This window comes from Mustela nivalis (genome assembly GCF_964662115.1).
Source record: "Mustela nivalis genome assembly, chromosome: Y".
Lineage (NCBI taxonomy): Eukaryota > Metazoa > Chordata > Mammalia > Carnivora > Mustelidae > Mustela > Mustela nivalis.
Genome location: NC_139041.1, coordinates 7,583,685 through 7,602,380, shown reverse-complemented (window position 1 = coordinate 7,602,380; position 18,696 = coordinate 7,583,685).

Sequence of the window (18,696 nt, the reverse complement as noted above, 5' to 3'; positions counted from 1 at the left end):
ATTCCTACCTCTTGAAATTGAATTATAAGTTTTGTGTGAAACACGCACAGACCACGCACACATTAAGACATGCACATGCACACACACACGAACAAATGCACAGAGAAGACACGCGAAAGAGGGGGAGGAAGTGAGAAATTGCACTAATGAAGCATCCCCTAAGAAAATACCATAAAAGGGAAAGGCACAGAGAATTCAAGTCATAAGTCAACCGAAATGAGAAAGTGAACTTCTTACCTAAAATAATTCATTCAGCATTCAGGACGAAAGTCTCCCATCAATATAAACATTTAGTCGGTGTGGTAAATAAAATAAATAAATAAAATAAAATAAAATAAAATAAAATAAAATAATCAAAAAAAAAAAACGAGAAAAGCTCCATCAGAAAACAACAAATATTAAACAAGCTCGAAACTCAGTTGCCCATAGGAGATTTCCTTTGACTATAAAGATACACATAGCTTGAAAGTGAAGAAATTTGGAAACGTAAGTTATGCTCTTGCCAAGGAGAAGAAAACCAAAGTGATTGTGCCTAAGTCATCTAGAGTGATTTAATGCCTTTGAGAGACAAAAGAGAATGGAAGGTGTTTTGTTATGATGGAGCATCAAAACATCAGAAACCTGGAAAAACTGCCAACATATATACCAGAACATGGCTGTATCTAAACTTTGGAAGCATATGAACAGAGAGGAAGGGAGATGGGGACTTTAAACCAATATTGTTAGGGACTATGATATCCAAGTTAAGCACAGCACGGATCATTCGGATGGAATGGTGGTAAGGAATTACAGACGTCCACATGACCTCTCGAGACCACCTGTTCTTTGGGGATCCATGAGTAAGATTGTGTTTCTGAGGACAGTAAGATATGTTCTTCCCAGTGGTAGACCTTACTTTGTCTATCACAGGTCATGAGCTCGAGTCCAAATCCAGTCGTAATTCATGGAAGAGAAGCAAAACCTATCCTGGGCTCTTATGATCATGAAGATATGAAAACGGGAAGATATCACTTTCAAATGGAAATAAAACCCTAAAGGTTGGAAAACACAAGACACTCACGAACTAGCAATGAATGCAAGAAAGAAAATCCAAAGGAAATGCAGAAAGAGCCATCAACAAAGGAATGTCAAGAAACTTAAGCAGTGATGCCAAAACATTTTATTGTGAAACCATAAAAGTTTAAACGCATGCATTTCCAAAATTCAAAAACACTGAAAAAAAAAAAAAAAAAGGAACCTAACTGGACGCCTGAAGGAACAAGTAGAAGAAGAGTTAACAGAAAAAATGAAATCATACATATGATTATCGAAATAAAGGAAATACAAACAAATCAATAGGAAAAAAATCCAGAGATCTCACACTTCAGTTCTACAAACATGAACAAACTGCAGAAGCCATTAATGGGATATAGCAGGGAGACAAGCACACAGCTGAAAGTATGAAACCACATGACAACTAGTAGGAAGGAAAAAAGAATAACCTAAGAGGCACATACACACATTTATGCTAGCAAATCCAAGACCAGAGAGAAAAGGTTAAATTCCCAGACACATAGAAACTCCCACGATTCGGTCAGGAAACCTACAAAATCTCAGCTCTCCAGTAGTGACTGAAGCATATGAAGCAGTAATCAAAACCTGCCAGCACACAGAGAGCCAGGTCCAAGTAATTTTCCTGGGCCACTCTTCTAGCTATTTAGCGACGGCAATGTCATGTCTTCTCATCAACTTCAGAGATGGAAGAGGTGGCTAGACTCTAATTTACAAGAATAAATACCCAATTCAGATAAGGACATTTTAGGAAACAAATCCCATGCCATTTCAATAAGAAAAGATAATAAAAATATAATTTTTTCCTTTTCTCCCTGTGCCTTCTTTAGGTTTTGAAAAAGTCACATTGTTTTTCTCTAAATTTTTTTGTTGAAAATCTTAGAATTCTTCTCAGAATTTTTTTGTCATTTTTTTTGACACAGTATTTACGCATCTTTTAGTTTCATATGCGACCAAGTGCTTTTCCTAATATATGCCACAGCTCCTGAACACCCATTAAGTAGTTTCCTTATTCCCTGAATGAGTCTCATCTCTGTAACCCTCAGCTTGGTTCTCAGAGTCCTGAGGCACTCTTGGTGGGTCTCCTTCTCTGCATTCTTCCCATTCAGTATTCTTTTCCTTTACTAATGCCCAAGGTATTCCTCCTGAGGAACATATTGTGGAAAGCTATATGATATTTCCATGGTCTGCCTGTCTTTTCATTTCCCATCACCCAGATATGGGACGTTCATGTCAATGTAAGGTCCAAGGGGTTCATCCTCCCCGATGGCTGAGGAATACTGTTACCAAGATGGACCACACCTTCTTCATCACTAGTCTGCAAGGACCTTGAGGCTCAGTCCACAGTTCTGCTCAAGTGGGCTTTGCAAGCTGTCGATATAGACCGTCCCTTTCCTTTTGACTAAAGAGACTTGGTCAACATGTCTATACTCATTCCGCTACAAGTACAGTTAACAAATGATGACAACAGGTGTGGTCCAGGCCTCTTCCTGAAGAGTTAGCTCTGATTCAGAACGTCAATTTCCTCGAAGACTTTGCTTATTTAAGGGAAAATCAGGTAGACAGAGCCCTAATCCCTTAACCTTGTTTTTCAGAACTCTAGGAGATGAGGACAAAGGCAGCACCATATATCCATGCCCTCACTTTTTCCTTAAAAAGGGACTTTCTCTCCGTTAGTCATCACTGACCCGTTTAGAAAAGACACTGACAATGGACTTGATCACCCACAGGATGACAACCCTCATGGAGAGCTGTTGGTACCCAAGATGCCTCACTGTTTCTTAAGATCTAGAAATTGTAGTGGAAATAGGACACCTTGCTGTCTCTGGAGAAATGTTGGCCTAAAGGAAGGTATAATGAACATCATTTTTTTCCTATTTATCTAGAAAGGAGAAGTGGGACATCAACCCACAAGACAACCTGAGTTCTTGATCAGGCTCAGAGGGCTCTTGTTCTGTCATTCGCGGGGCTTCCTACAGAAAGCCATAGGATACCAAGATCATGAAAGAGGGACAGCTGCTTCAGTGAAGCAGCATCTGTGATGTCACAAAGCTTTGAGGTCATAGCAACCAATCCTCGTAAAATCATGCCTGATCACTACACGTGGTTGGAGTATTCATGGGTGTGCCAGTAGGACCCCTAGCCACCCCAAACCGCTGGAGCCGCCTGGGTCTCTTACCAAGGCAATTTGTGAAGCGAGTCGGTACCACCTTCTCCATGGCCTGATTCGCAGTGTTTGGTCCAGACTGTCAGCATAAGCCCTCTGGATTTCGGAGAAATGCAAGAATACACCATCCCATCTTAGCCAGGAAAGATCAAGTAACAATCAGGCCTCAAGCAAACCTCAGGGGAGTGAATCTGAGCCCTGCACAAAGGTTAGGCCCTCCCACCCAATCACCGATCTTCTGAACAGAAAAGTGACACCCAAGGAAAGCTCAAAGGGAATACCCCCAATCATGACATATACATGTCTGGAGTCTTCAACAGTGCAGACACACGTGTTAGGGTTTTTAAGCAAAGGAGCAAGACCGATACAAAGCGAAGGTCAAGCAAAGCTTAATTTCATTCCAAACATCGAGAATCATACTGACTGGTCAGGGCCTTCTCTTCCAAATTCGACCCCCTCCAGCATCACAGACTAACATGTATAGATGTAGTTTAGCTGGGCTATACACAGGTGGCCTTGAGATTGCAATACACAGAGAAAACTGCACAGTGGTGCTACGTCTGCCAGACATAGAAAAAACTGCTAGTAACACACGGATGGATAATTGAATCTCAATTTACCTAGTAGATATAAGCTCCCCACTGAGTGGATATCTTCATCTGGCCTGACCTGCGCTTATATCTAGGCTTTGAGATAAATACCTTTGGGAGGGGCAGTATCAAACTAAATTTACTGCATGAGGTCAATCTATGTATCCTGCAGGCTCTTATATTCCTCCCTATTCTTTGGTGATTAGTCCAATCCTTGACTTTTCATCCAGCTCTACATTCTATGGTTATAAAGGGTTTATTGAGCATGTAATTCTAACATTTTTATCGCTCTCATTTTCTTTTGTACATGACACTAGTGTACAGTTGGCTGTATATTTACACTAGTATAAATGACACTACTGCACAGTCAGCTGATGAGTTACCCATTTACGCTTCATAGAACCCTTTTCATTTTTTTCTTATTTCCTTTATCTAATTAGCTACCTATTCTTTACATAAACAGGTAAAAATAGGAGCAACAACAAACTCATAGTCTTTTCAGTCTTAGATTTAGTCCACGATGAGCGGGATCTTTGGCTGTGGCTTCCACCTTTGGGGGTCATCTTCATCCTTGGCTAGTTTGAGGTGACATGCGTGAATCCAGGCCCTGATGTGTTCTACATTTACTGCTGTGGTGTGGTCAGGATAACAGTAAAATGTCCCATCCAGCGAGGATCCAAGCTCCCCACTTGATAATGTCATATCCAAACCAAGTGATTGGGTTGGAAAGGATGTGGTTCCACCTCCGTCTCCATACCAGTGTGGGCAGTCTGGATTCCTGCATTTTTTTTTAATACAGACTGTAATGCCTGCTGAGACTGGAGCACGGACTGATCAGTCATTTCTGCTAGGGCAACCTTTTGTAGCCGAGGACAGAGCGGGAGCAGGGGTTCTCCCAAACATTTCAATGGGGTCACCCTGTTTAAATAGTGTGTACATCTTGCCCTGAGCAGGGTTAAAGGAAGGAGATCCACCCATCCACTGCCCGTCTCCAGGGTTAGTTTTGTCAAGGTCTCTTTAAGAGTCCGGTTTATTCCCTCTACATGCCCAGAACTCTGGGTCTGATAGGCACAATGTAGTTTCCAATTTGTGCCAATGTCCTTGGCCAATTCCTGTGAGACTGAACTCAAAATGCAAGGCCATTGTCTGAACCAATCGTGAGAGGCAGCCCAGACCTAGGAATTATTTTTCTTGTAGCTTTATGGCTACCACTCTTGCAGTCTCATGTTTCTTGGAAAAAGCCTCAACCTGGCCTGAAATGGTATCTACAAAAACTAACATATACTTGTCCCCATATTTCCCAGGTTTTATTTCTGTAATATCTATTTTCCAATAAATTCCTGGTACCCTACCTCTTTCTCTTTTCCCTCTTCCAATTCTAGTTCATCCCACATTAACTGCCTGGTACTGAGCACATCTATCAACTATATCCTGAACCATATGCCGTAATTTAGAAGCCTAGAACTGCTTGCCTTTAAGTTCCTTGAGTTTGAGTGACCCCAGGTGAGTACCCTAATGTATCTGGTCTAATTACTTCTTACCTATTCTTCGAGGAAGAATTAAATTTCCTCTTTTAGTCTTTGCCCAGTCCCCTTTATAATATAATTTAGCCATTTTTGTAAATACTTTAAATCTTCCTCTGAATACTCCAGTTTATCTGGTAGGGATAGATCCAGGTGTGTAACCAGCTCTTGCATTGTTTCTCAAGCTGCTTGCTTTAAATCTCGATCTGATAATTGGTTACCTTTTGAAATAAGATCAGTCCCCTTTTGGTGTCCCAAGAAATGCATAAGAGCCACCTCATTTGGGTCCCAATATTGCTCTTCTGTTTTAATTCCTTTTCCTTCTGCTGTTAATAGGCTCCTTCCTTTGTAAGTAGCTTCATGTATATGGAGAGTAGCAAAGACATACCTGTGGTCCATATTGATGTTGGTGGTTTTACCTTTAGCCATCTGTAGTGCCTAGTGATTTCAATCAGTTCTGCTTGTTGTGCCGAAGTTCCATGTGTCAGGGTGCTGCCCAGAATTACAACTCAGGATAAACTACCACAGCCCTCACATACCTCACATACCTCTTTTCATGAACAGAGTCATCTCTGCATCTGGGAAGGGCATGTCTCTGAGATCCAGTATTATTCCTGTGACTTGGTTTAGGACCTCCCCACAGTTGTGTGGATAGTCAGCCAGCTCCTCTGGGAGCAGTGTGGCTGGATTTAGCACCACTAGTGTCTTTGAGATCACTCTTGGTTTGTTGAGGAGGAGGGCTTGATACCCTTTCACTCAGGTGTTCACCCTCCATCAGTCAGTTGGAGTCTATGAAGGCCCATGATACCGTGTGTGGCGGTCAAGATGAGATATTGACCTAATGGTCTAGCATTATATCTCATTTGGTTAAGACCTACATGTCCAACGAATTTAATTCCTTTTGTCATTCAAGCAACCCGTCACAGTTTCAGGTTACCAAAGACTTTGGAAGCCACTTTAACAATTACCTATTAAAACTTTGTGACAAGCTAATAACTATCTCCACTTCAGATGCCATGCTCTCCTGCCAACAAGGGGGAGGGGCTAGGCAGTCCACATCAGGCCAGAGAAGGCAAAGAATTCCCCAAAACAAAGTGGGTTTCGGCAGATGCTTGGGAATATTTTTTAGAGTCTTTAGCTCAAGGTCGGTTCATCCCACAGTGCCAGTTCTGCTTACCTAAAGTGTTCCATTAGGCACTCATATACCACGCTCAGCTCCAATGAGCATCTGCATTGGGCACCTTAACTCACTCTTAGACTAACCCCAGTTGGCTACAGTCATAGCCCTTAACACACGAAATGAGTGAGTGAGAAGCCTCATATCTATTATGAAGAACAGAGAGATGAAAGTCAATGTCCCTTTACTCTCTCCTTGTCCCATTCCTTCAATCATAACAAACAATACAACAGAAAACAAAAGGACCAGGCAAAGAAAACCGTAGGCCAAACGATTCTTACCAATACCCGGCCACTGGTGGGGGCCTTCTTTATACCCTGATCGCCTAGAAGGACTCAAAACTCCAAACATCGCAGGGGGACTTGAACACCCTGAATGTCTAGGGGCCTCAAACCCCCCTGACTGTCCAGGGGGACTCGAACCCCCTGGAGTTCGCCTAGGTGTATTTGAACCCCCTATAACCGCCAAGGGGTACTCGAGCCCCATGACCATCTAGGGGGACTCAAACCCCCTGACCACCCAGGGGGACTTGAACCCTCAAATGATCTACCAGGGGAAGATGGGGCATCTCTGCATCCACACCAGCTCTTGGGAGCATGGCTGCTGCAACTTTTTCCAGTGGGCCATACCCTGCAGCTCCATGCAGGATCCCATGATCTTACCTCCAGAGGCCTTTCCAAAAATTCCAATGCTGGCTCAGTTCTCATCATTTGAATTCGGGTGGCCCTCCAAAGATAGGGTCCTTATTCAAAGGAGCGAGACTGATACAAAGAAAGGTCAAGCAAAAGTAATTTTTGCACAAAGCAACGAGAATCATATTGACCGGTCAGGGCCTTCTCTTGCAAAGAGGCGACCCCACCCAGCCTCACAGACTAACATTTATAGCGGTAGTTTAGCCAGGCTATACAGAGGTGGCCAATGAGATAATAATACAGAAAAAACTGCACAGTCGTGCTAAGTCGGCTACACCACAAAAACAAAAATGCTAGGTAACACATGGGTGGGCAATTGGATCTCAATTTACCCTAATAGATATATGCATGCCCCTCTAATGGGATGTCTTCACCTGGCCTGATTCACCCTTGTATCTAGGATTTGAGAGTAAGCTCCTCTGGGAGGAGTATGGTCAATTTAGTTTACTGCATGGGTTCAAAGTAAGTTTACTGCAGAAACACAAAATGACTCCCTCTGGCCTAGCAGCCCTTATAACGAGTACCTGTAGCGTCTCTAGATTCGAGCCAAAATGACTTCCAAATCTTCAAAACTGACGATGTACCAAAGGCAGATTCTACATCCTAGAACCTTAGGTCCAGAATGGACTCATGTACTTGGAGTCCACAGGAGCAAGTATGGAGCATGTTGGAAAGGAACGATAGCCGAAGTGAAGCCATCTGAAAGACTTCCGTGCCCGTTTCAGGAAGACAACTTGTATCTTCAAAAGGACGCATTGAAGAGGATTCAAATGTCAAAGAACCTAGAGCATTCCCAAAGGGTCCTGCAGATACCCTCTGGAGAAGTACATGTAGATGAGACAGCACAAGCCTGCCTTCACCCTCTCATGAACATCCCCCAAATGGTTTCATGGGATAAGCAAACAGTGCCTCTTGAGGAAGATGGGCGTGTTCTAATGGAGCCAGCAGAAGATGAACAGTGGGTCAAACAAGGGCCAATACAGAGCCACAGACAGCGTATGCTACAGGTTAGTGAGGGTATTCATGAAGACAAGGAACTGGAGAATGAACATTGGAGCTCTGAGCAAAGGTCTGGCATTTGAGGATGGTGGGAGGTTTTCTGAACCTGGCTGCCTTCCATAGAGATCTAGGTCCAAATTAAAGAAAACATCCCCTGGCCATAGTCAATCCTTGTACCCTGGTTATGTTTTTGTCTTTTTGTCAAACAATTCACATGCACATATTTGACAGAGAGACAGAGAGATCACAATCAGGGTGTAGAGCTGGAGAGGGAAAAGCTGACTTACCCCTGAGCAGGGAACTTGAGACCAGAGTCGATGCCAAGACCCTGGGATCATGAGTTGAGCTGAAGGCCGCGTCTGAACTGATAGACACAATCCATGACACCATCTTTGACTTCTGAATATGTCCTAGTTCTAGACGTGAACCACTGCTCTGTCATTGTTCACAAATACAGGGGAAATGGATTTTGGCTTGGGCTGGTGTGCTTGAGCTATCTGGCCTGCTTTGAGAGCTGGTATAGTTTGTCCTCTTGAGGTAAGTGACTTGGCTATGTACAAACTACACTCCCACGCATATTTAGGTAAAGAGAATTCCTCCATTGATAGCTTTTGCAGGGGGAATGAAACTATGTCTTGTGGTTCTATGCTTCTGTGGATGGTGATGTGATTCCCCCTAACCTCTGAATCTGGATCTCTGTTTCTGCTCCCAGATGAGGGACAGTTTTAGCTCTGAATTCTCAAATCCATGTTCAGCCCTCTTTTTTTTCTCTCACTCCACTTCTCCTACAATAAGCACCTCTTTCTATTCCTTGGTGTCGATGACTTTCCTAAGCTCATTTTCATGTTTCGTCATTCTTCCTTCTTTCTTTGGATTTACTTCCTTATTTACCAATCCTTTTATGCCAGGTCAAAAATTTGGTCCTTTGCTTCTGTCAGCTTCTTGGACTTTTCCTTCAGTCTGCTACCAAACTTTTCTTCAGGAACTCTTTATTTATTTTATTTTATTTTATTTTATTTTATTTTATTTTATTTTAATTCTATCAATTTAATCTATGTGGTTTGAGACTCCCTGATATCTTTCTGCTTTTAGTCCTCCATTGGACATGTTATATGTGAGGTTTCACTCCGATTACCTGGCCATGATCATTTCTTGTCTTCTTCCTTGGCAACAATTGGTTCTTCCATCTTTGTCTTGGTTATTGGTCTCTGACTTTTTCTCAGTATTTGAGAAATCAATTCTGTTTTTTATCCTGATGGTAATTTCTTTAGAAATAAGAGATCATGGAGTGCCCAAGGGCTGACCCTTGAGGGAGTAGCGGGTATGTGTGTGTGGCATGCATGCCCTCTGCTGTTGTATCATAGCTGCCCCCTGTCCTTGAGACCAGCCATCTTCAGAGGCTCTCATTGTCAGCATTTGGGTGTGTTTGGTGTCTGGGCCAAATAGGCTGAGATTTAGCTTGGTGGGATCTGGTGCACCTGTGAAAGGAGAAATTCCACCTCCACAACAGAATGAAGGCCTGTAGCATTCTGTGGTCAGGGGACAGCCTGTGGATAGGGCTTTCTTCTAGTCCCCTATGGGAGAATCTGTTCTCTTAACATGAAGCAAGTTGGACTGAAGAACACAGTACCCTATGTGTTCCATGGTTATAATTCCGTGTTTTCAGGAGAGGCAATTAAGCCCTCACCATCCTGTCTTTGGCCAGTAGCTCAGGCTTGATGCTGCCTGTGCGAAAGCCCCAAATTACTTTTGCCCCTATCAATTCATCTCCAAGAACACTGCCTCTCACTAATGTACAGCCAGAACCCACCATCTTCCCACTGTGTCACCTGGTATTGTCTCTAATCGTGGTTTCCAGGCAGTCTTCACCTTGCTATTTGTTGGTGTTCTCTGCCAGAGAAATACAGTGTTCTTTTGAGTTGATATGCTAATGCTGATGATCTAAAATCTCCAGGCCTCAAGGCCCTTTGTTGGCATGAAGTAGTACGATTCAGACCCCCTAATGGTCAGAATCAATGGAATTGAAGAACATACTCCTTGTGGGTTCCAAGTGTGCTCCGATCTCTTGTGGCTTTGTCCATTGCATTGTCTTACTGCCTTCTGAATTAACAACTTCCCACTTTCACCCTAAACCATGTCTCCAATCTTCTCCCATAGTGTTTTCAACTTATTCTCTCTTTTGCTATGGTGTTTGCTTTGTAGGCTCCAGTTCATTTCTGCCATGTTGAACTTGATGTGGTAATCTTCCTGTTGTGTTCCTGGCTAAGGAGAAGTCTGAGGTTCCCAGACACTACTACCATCTCACTGTCCTGAAAAAGCCCCACAGAATCTTACCCAGCCATAAGCAAGAATGGATTCTTGCCACTTGCCTCATGTGGCAGAATTGTGGAGAGCATTAGCCTACGTCACATCTATCAGTCCCAGAAAGACAATTAACATACAATTTCACTCTCTCATGACTGTCAAGAGACATATGAAAAAGTAAGGGAAAAAGGGACAAACAATACAACACTAACCAGGCACACAAAATGTGGTGTTTGTTGAGGTCAGGTTTGAGAGAATATGTGTTTATCAAAGAGGTCAAAAGATGACATTCTTTGTAGGAAATGAGGCTGAAAGAGAGGGAATGTGAGTTTTCAAGGCATGTCAAATTGAATTGCATCCATTAAATACCGACTTCCTATCTCCATCAATTTAATTATAATTGTTATTTGAAACACACTCAGACAGCACACACACACACACACACACACACACACACACACACAGATAAGACACACAAAGATGGGGAGGAAGTGAAGAAAAGTTCTAATGAAGCCAAGCCAAAAGAAAAGCACTGAGAGAAAAGGATATATTCCAAGACACATATTCACCTCAAAGATTAGGTTAGGAGGCCTACAAAATCTCAGCTCTGTAGTAGTGACTAAAGCGTTTGAAGCAGTAATCAAACCCCTGTCACACACAGATGGTGAGGTGCATATAATTTGCTGTTCTCCTTTTACAGGCACACCAGATCCCACCAAGCTAAACCTCAGCCTATTCGGCACAGACACCAAACACACCAAAAGGCTGGCAAAGAGTGCCTCTGCAGATGACGGGTCTCAAGGACAGGGGACAGCTATGAAACAACAGCAGAGGGCATGTATGCCACACACATACCGGAGTCTCCCTAAAGGGCCACTCCCTGATCTCTGATTTCCAGTCACTGCAGGTATTACAGTCTGTATTAAAAAAAATGCAGGGATCCAGACTGCCCACACTGGTATGGAGACGAAGGTGGAACCACATCCTTTCCAACCCAATCACTAGGTTTGGATATGACATTATCAAGTAGGGAGCTTGGAGCCTCACTGGATGGGACCTTTACAGTTACCTTGAACACACCACAGCAGTAAAAGTAGAACACATCAGGGCCTGGATTCATGCATGTAACATCAAACGAGCCAAGGATGAAGATGACCCCCAAAGGTGGAAGCCACAGCCAAAGATTCCGCACACCGTGGACTAAATCTAAGACTGAAAAGACTATGAGTTTGTTGTTGCTCCTATTTTTACCTGTTTATGTAAAGTATAGGTAGTTATTTAGATAAAGGAAATCAGAAAAAAAAATGAAAAGGGTTCTATGAAGCGGTAAGTGGGTAACTCATCAGCTGACTGTGCACTAGTGTCATTTATACTAGTGTAAATATACAGCCGACTGTACACTAGTGTCATGTACAAAAGAAAATGAGAGCAATAAAAATGTTAGAATTACATGCTCAATAAACCCTTTAAAACCAGAGCATGTAGACCTGGATGAAAAGTCAAGGATGGACTAATCTCCAAAGAATAGGGAGGAATGTAAGAGCCTGGGTGGCCAGAGGAAATCATTTTGTGTTTATGCAGTATACATAGATTGGCCTCATGCAGTAAATTTAGATTGATACTGCCCCTCCCAAAGGTATTTACTCTCAAAGCCTAGATATAAGGGCAGGTCAGGCCAGATGAAGATATCCACTCAGTCGGGAGCTTATATCTACTAGGTAAATTGAGATTCAATTGTCCATCCGTGTGTTACTAGCAGTTTTTTTCTATGTCTGGCAGACGTAGCACCACTGTGCAGTTTTCTCTGTGTATTGCAATCTCAAGGCCACCTGTGTATAGCCCAGCTAACCTACATCTATACATGTTAGTCTGTGATGCTGGAGGGGGTCGAATTTGGAAGAGAAGGCCCTGACCAGTCAGTATGATTCTCGATGTTTGGAATAAATTAAGTTTTGCTTGACCTTCGCTTTGTATCAGTCTTGCTCCTTTGATTAAAAACCCTAACACTTCTGTCTGCACTGTTGAAGACTCAAGACATGTCTAAGTCATGATTGGAGGTGTTCCCTTTGAGCTTTCCTTGGGTGGCTCTTCTCCTTCAGAAGATTGGTGATTGGGTGGGAGGGCCTAACCCTTGTGCATGGCTCATATTCCCTCCCCTGAGGTTTGCTTGAGGCCTGATTGTTACTTGACCTTTCCTGGCTAAGAAGGAATGGTGGATTCTTGCCTTTCTCCGTAATCCAGAGGGCTTGTCCTGACAGTAAGGACCAAACACTATGAATCGGCCATGGAGAAGGTGATACCAAATAGCTTCACAAATTGCCTTGGTGAGAGACCCAGGAAGCTCCAGTGGTTTGGGAAGGCTAGGGGTCCTATTGGCACACCCATGAATACTCCTACCAAGTTTAGTGATCAGGCATGGGTTTATGAGGATTGGTTGTTATGACCTCAAAGCATTGTGACATCACAGATGCTGGCTTCACTGAAGCAGCTGTCCCTCTCCCATGACCTTAGTATCCTATGGCTTTAGGTAGGAAGCCCCAGGAAGGACAGAACAAGAGCCCTCTGAGCCTGATCAGGAACTCAGTTTGTCTTGTGGGTAAATGTCCCACTTCCTCTTTCTAGATAAATAGGAAAAAAAATGATGTTCATTATACCTTCCTTTAGGCCAACATTTCTCCAGAGACAGCAAGGTGGCCTATTTCCACTACAATTTCTAGATCTTAAGAAACAGTGAGGCATCTTGGGTACCAAGCTCTTCGTGGGATTTGTCATCCTGTGGGTGATCAAATCCATTGTCAGTGTCTTTTCCAAACGGGTCAGTGATGACTAACGGACAGAAAGTCCCTTTTTGAGGAAAAAGATTAGGGCATGGATATATGGTGCTGCCTTTGTCCTCATCTCCTAGAGTTCTGAAACACAAGTTTAAGGGATTAGGGCTCTGCCTACCTGGTTTTCCCTTAACTTTGCAAAGTGTTCGAGTTAAGTGACATTCTGAATCAGAGCTACTCTTCAGGAATAGGCCTGGACCACACCTGTTGTCATCATTAGTTATGTGTTCTTGTAGTGGAACGGGTATAGACATGTTGACCAAGTCTCTTTAGTCAAAAGGAAAGGGACGGCATATATCGATGGCTTGCAAAGCCCACTTGAGCAGAAATGTGGACTGAGCCTCAAGGTCCTTGCAGACTAGTGATGAAGAAGGTGTGGTCCATCTTGGTAACGGAGTATTCTCAGCCATCAGGGAGGATGAACCCCTGGAACTTACATGGACATAAACGTCCCATGTCTGTTGATGGGAAATTGAAAAGACAGGCAGAACATTGAAAATATCATATAGCTTTCCACAATATGTTCCTCAGGAGGAATACCTTGGCCCTTAGTAAAGGAAAGGAAAACTGAATGGGAAGAATGCAGAGAAAGAGACCCACCAAGAGTGATTCAGGACTCTGAGAACCAAGCTGAGGGTTACAGAGAAGAGACACATGCAGGGAATAAGTGAAATGCTTAATGGATGTTCAGGAGCTGTGGCATAGATTAGGAAAAGCCCTAGGTCGCATATGAAACTAAAACATCCGTGAATACTGTGTCAAAAAAAATGACAAAAAATTTCAGAGAAGAATTATAAGATTTTCAACAAAAAAAAATTCAGAGAAAAACAATGTGACCCTTTCAAAACCTAAAGAAGGCACAGGGAGAAAAGGAAAGAATTATAGTTTATATTATCTTTCCTTATTAAAATTGAATGGGATCTTCCTAAAATGTCCTTATCTGAATTGGGTCTTTATCCTTGTAAATTAGAGTCTACCCGCCTCTTCCATCTCTGAAATTGATGAGAAGACATAAAATTGTCTTCCCTAAATACCTAGAAGCGTGGCCCAGGAAAATGACTTGGACTTGGCCCTCTGTGTGCTGGCAGGTGTTTGATTACTGCCTCAAATGCTTCAGTCACTACTAAAGAGCTGAGATTTTGTAGGTTTCCTGACCTAATCGTGGGAGATTCTATGTGTCTTGGAATTTAACCTTTCTCTCCGGTCTTGATTTGCTGGCATAAATGTGTGTATGTGCCTCTTAGGTTATTCTTTTTTCCTTTATACCAGTTGTCATGTGGTTTCTTACTTTCAGCTGTGTGCTTGTCTCCCTGATATATCCCAGTAATGGCTTCTGCAGTTTGTTCATGTTTTCAGAACTGAAGTGTGAGATCTCCGGATTTTTTTTTAATTGGTTTGTTTGTATTTCCTTTATTTCGATTATCATATGTATGATTTCATTTTTTCTGTTAACTTTGGAGTTTGGCTCTTCTTCTACTTGTTCCTTCAGGCGTCCAGTTAGGTTTCCTTTTTTTTTTCCTGTGTTTTTCAATTTTGGAAATGCATGCGTTTAACACTTTATGGTTTCCCAATAAAAAGTTTTGGCATCACTGCTTAATTTTCTTGACATTCCTTTGTTCATGGCTCTTTCTGCATTTCCTTTGGATTTTCTTGCTCACATTCAATGCTAGTTCGTGAGTATGTGTGTTTTACAACCTTTAGGGTATGGCTGTATTTCCAATTTGAAAGTGATATCTTCCCGTTTTCATACCTTCGTGATCATAATTGCCCAGGATAGGTTTTGACTTCTCTTCCATGAATTAAGACTAGATTTGGTCTCGAGCTCATGACCTGCGATAGACAAAGTTAGGTCTGCCGCTGGGAAGAACATATCTCACTGTCCTCATAGACACAATCTTACTCATGGATCCCCAAAGATCAGGTGGTCTCGAGAGCCCATGTGGATGTCTGTTATTCCTTACCACCTTTCCATCCAGATGATCTGTCCTGTGCTTAACGTGGATAACATAGTCCCCAACAATATTGATTAAGGTCCCCATCTCCCTTCCTCTCTGTTCATATGCTTCCAACGTTAAGATACAGCCATGTTTTTGTATATATGTTGGCAGTTCTTCCAGGTTTCTGATGTTTTGATGCTCCATCATGACAAAACACCTTCCGCTCTCTTTTGTCTCTCAAAAGCATGAAATCACTGTAGATGACTTAGGCACAATCACTTTGGCTCTCTTCACCTTGGCAAGAGCATAACCTTCGTTTCCAAATTTCTTCACTTTCAAGCTATGTGTATCTTTATAGTCAAAGGAAATCTCCTATGGGCAACAGAATTCGAGCTTGTTTAATATTTGTTGTTTTCTGATGGATCTATTCTCTTTTTTTTTTTTTGGTTTATTTTGTTTTATTTTATTTTATTTTATTTTATTTTATTTTATTTTATAATTTCAACCACACCTACAAAATGTTTGTATTGATGGGAGGCTTTTGTTCTGAATGCTGAATGAATTATGTTAGGTAAGAAGTTCACTTTCTTATTTCGGGTGACTTCTGACTTGAATTCGCTGTGCCTTTCCCTTTATGGTATTTTCTTTGGGGTGCTTCATTAGTGCGATTTTTCACTTCCTTCCCCTCTTTCGCGTGTCTTATCTGTGTGTGTGTTCGTGTGTGTGTGTGCAAGTCTTAATGTGTGAGTGGTCTGTGTGTGCTTCACAAAAAAACTTATAATTAAATTTCAAGAGGCTGGAATTGGGTCTCCTAAGGTTAGCAATTCAATTTGACATGCCTTGACAACTCACATTCCATCCGTTTCAAGAACATCTTCTGCAAGGAATGTCATCATTTGTACTCTTCCATAAACACGTATTCTCACAAAACTGCCTTCAAACAAACACCACATTTTGTGTGCCTCAATAGAATCGTATTGTTTCTCCCTATACCCTTTGATTTTTCATACTTTTCTTGACTGTCTTGAGGGAGTGAAATCGTCTTTTTGTTTTCTTTCTGAGAATGATAGATATGACAGAGCCCAAAGCTCTCTGCAAGCCTGTTACATGAGTCATGTGGAAGAATTCATTCAATCTTAAGTCTCAGTAAGAATTTTCGGTGACATTGAGGACAGTGAGATTGTAGTAGTGTCTAATAACATCATGCTTATCTTCAGCCATAAACGCAAAAGGAAGATGACAACAATGACAGACGCGGGGTGGAGATTGACCTGAAGCCTACACAGTAAACTCCACAGAGTAAGAGATCGGAGGTCGCAGAAACTTCTGGAGAAGTTTGGAGACATGGCTCATGAGAGATTTGGGTGGTTCCTGCATCAGAGAGCAGTGATCCCATGCAAAGGAAAAAGGCACAGGAGAACAGGGCACACTGGGATCCGACAAAAAACCTGTTTCCCAGTGCAATTGGCTGTGACCAACAGAGGGTCTGAGTTCATGACAACACAATTCTTCAGGGCTGGAGATTTCAGATCAGCAGGCTTGGCAGAATTCGACTCGAAAGAACACCTACATGTTGTCTTCCAGAAACGGGTCCGGAAGTCTTTCAGATGGCTTCACTTGGGCTATGGGTCTCTTCCAACATGCTCTCCGTTGGCTCTTGTGGACTCCAAGAACATGAGTCCGTCCTGGAACTCAGGTTCTAGGGTGTAGTGTCTGCATTTGATGCATGGTCTTTTTGGAAGATTGCGAGGCCTTGTTGACAGCGTTTCTTGAGACGCTCGAGGTACTCGTGTTTTTGCTGTGGATGACTCCATACATGTCATGGGCACGATTGTGGGGATTCACTATGAGCTTTCCTCTGGTGGCATTTTCCTGTTCAGATGCTCCGTGTTTGGTTGGGAGGGCCTTACACTAGTGCAGAGCTCGGATTTCCTCCCCTGAAGCTTTGCTTGCGGTCTGTTAGTTTCTGGGCCTGTCGTGGCTAAGATGGAATGAGGGATCCTTGCCTTTCTCTGAGGTCCAGAGGTCTGGTGCTGACACTCACGACCAAATACTACGAATTGAGCCATGAAGAAGGTGACACCGACTCGCTTCACAAACTGCCTTGGTGAGAGACCCAGGCAGCTCCAGTGGTTTGGGATGGCTTGGGGTCCTCTTGGCTCACCCATGACTACTCCAGTCAAGTGTAGTTATCAGGCCTGGGTTGATGAGGAGGGGTGCTATGACCTCAAAGCTTTGTGACATCACAGATGCTGGCTTCACTGAAGTAGCTGTCCCTCTCCCATGACCTTTGTGTCCTATGGCTTTAAGTAGGAAGCCCCGGGAATGTAAGAACAAGAGCCCTCTGAACCTGATCAAGAACTCAGGATGTCTTGTGGCTAATGTCCAATTTCCCCTCTCTGGAGAATTAGAGGTAGGAAAATGACATTCAGTATACCTTCTTTAGGCCAACATATCCCCGCAGACTCAAGGTGTCCTTTTCCACTACAATTTCTAGATATCTCAAGAAAAGGTGTGGCCTCGCGGGTATGAGCAATTCTCCGTGGGGTTTGTGGGGGAGAGCGTACCTTGTCAGTGTCTATTGCCTATGGGTCAGTGATGACTAATGTACGGAAAGTCCCTTTCTGAGGTAAAAGGTGAGGGCATTGCAATATGGTTCCCTCTGTGGCCTTGTCTCCTAGTGTTCTGAAACACACGGCTAAGGGATGAGGGCTCTGTCTAACTGGCTTTCCCTTAAACACTTTGCAAAGTCTTCGAGGAGAGTGACATTCTGCATCAGAGCTAACTCTCAATGAAGAGGCCTGGATCGAATATGTTGTCATTATTAGTTAACTGAACTTGTTGTGGTAACGGGTATAGAAGTGTTGACCAAGTCTCTTTAGTCATAAGGAAAGGGATGGCCTATACCGACGGCATGCAAAGCCCAATCGAGCAGTCCTTTGGAGTGAGCCGCAATGCCCTTACACGGACTAGTGGATCAGGATGTTTGGGTCAATTTCAGCAACACATTATTCCTCTGCCACCAATGTGATGAACCCCTGGACTTGCCTTGTCATGAAAGTCCAATGCCCTGCTGATGAGAAATGGAAAAGGCAAGCAGACAAAGGGAAATACCATATGGCTTCCCAGAATATGTGCCTCGGGAAGAATACCTTGGCCCTTCGTAAAGCAAGGCAATACTGAAGGGCAAGAAGTCAGAGAAGGAGAACCATCAGGAGTCACTCCGGACTCTGTGGATCAAGCTGAGGGTTACAGAAAAGAGAACTGCTTAATGGGTGGTCAGGAGTTGTTGCATATATTAGGAAGAGAACCAGTACGTCTATGCAACTAAACCATCCATGAATACTCTGTCAAAAACGGATGATGGATGATAGGCAGGCGTTCTCAACAGAACAGCAACAAACAACAACATCAAATCAGAGGAAAACA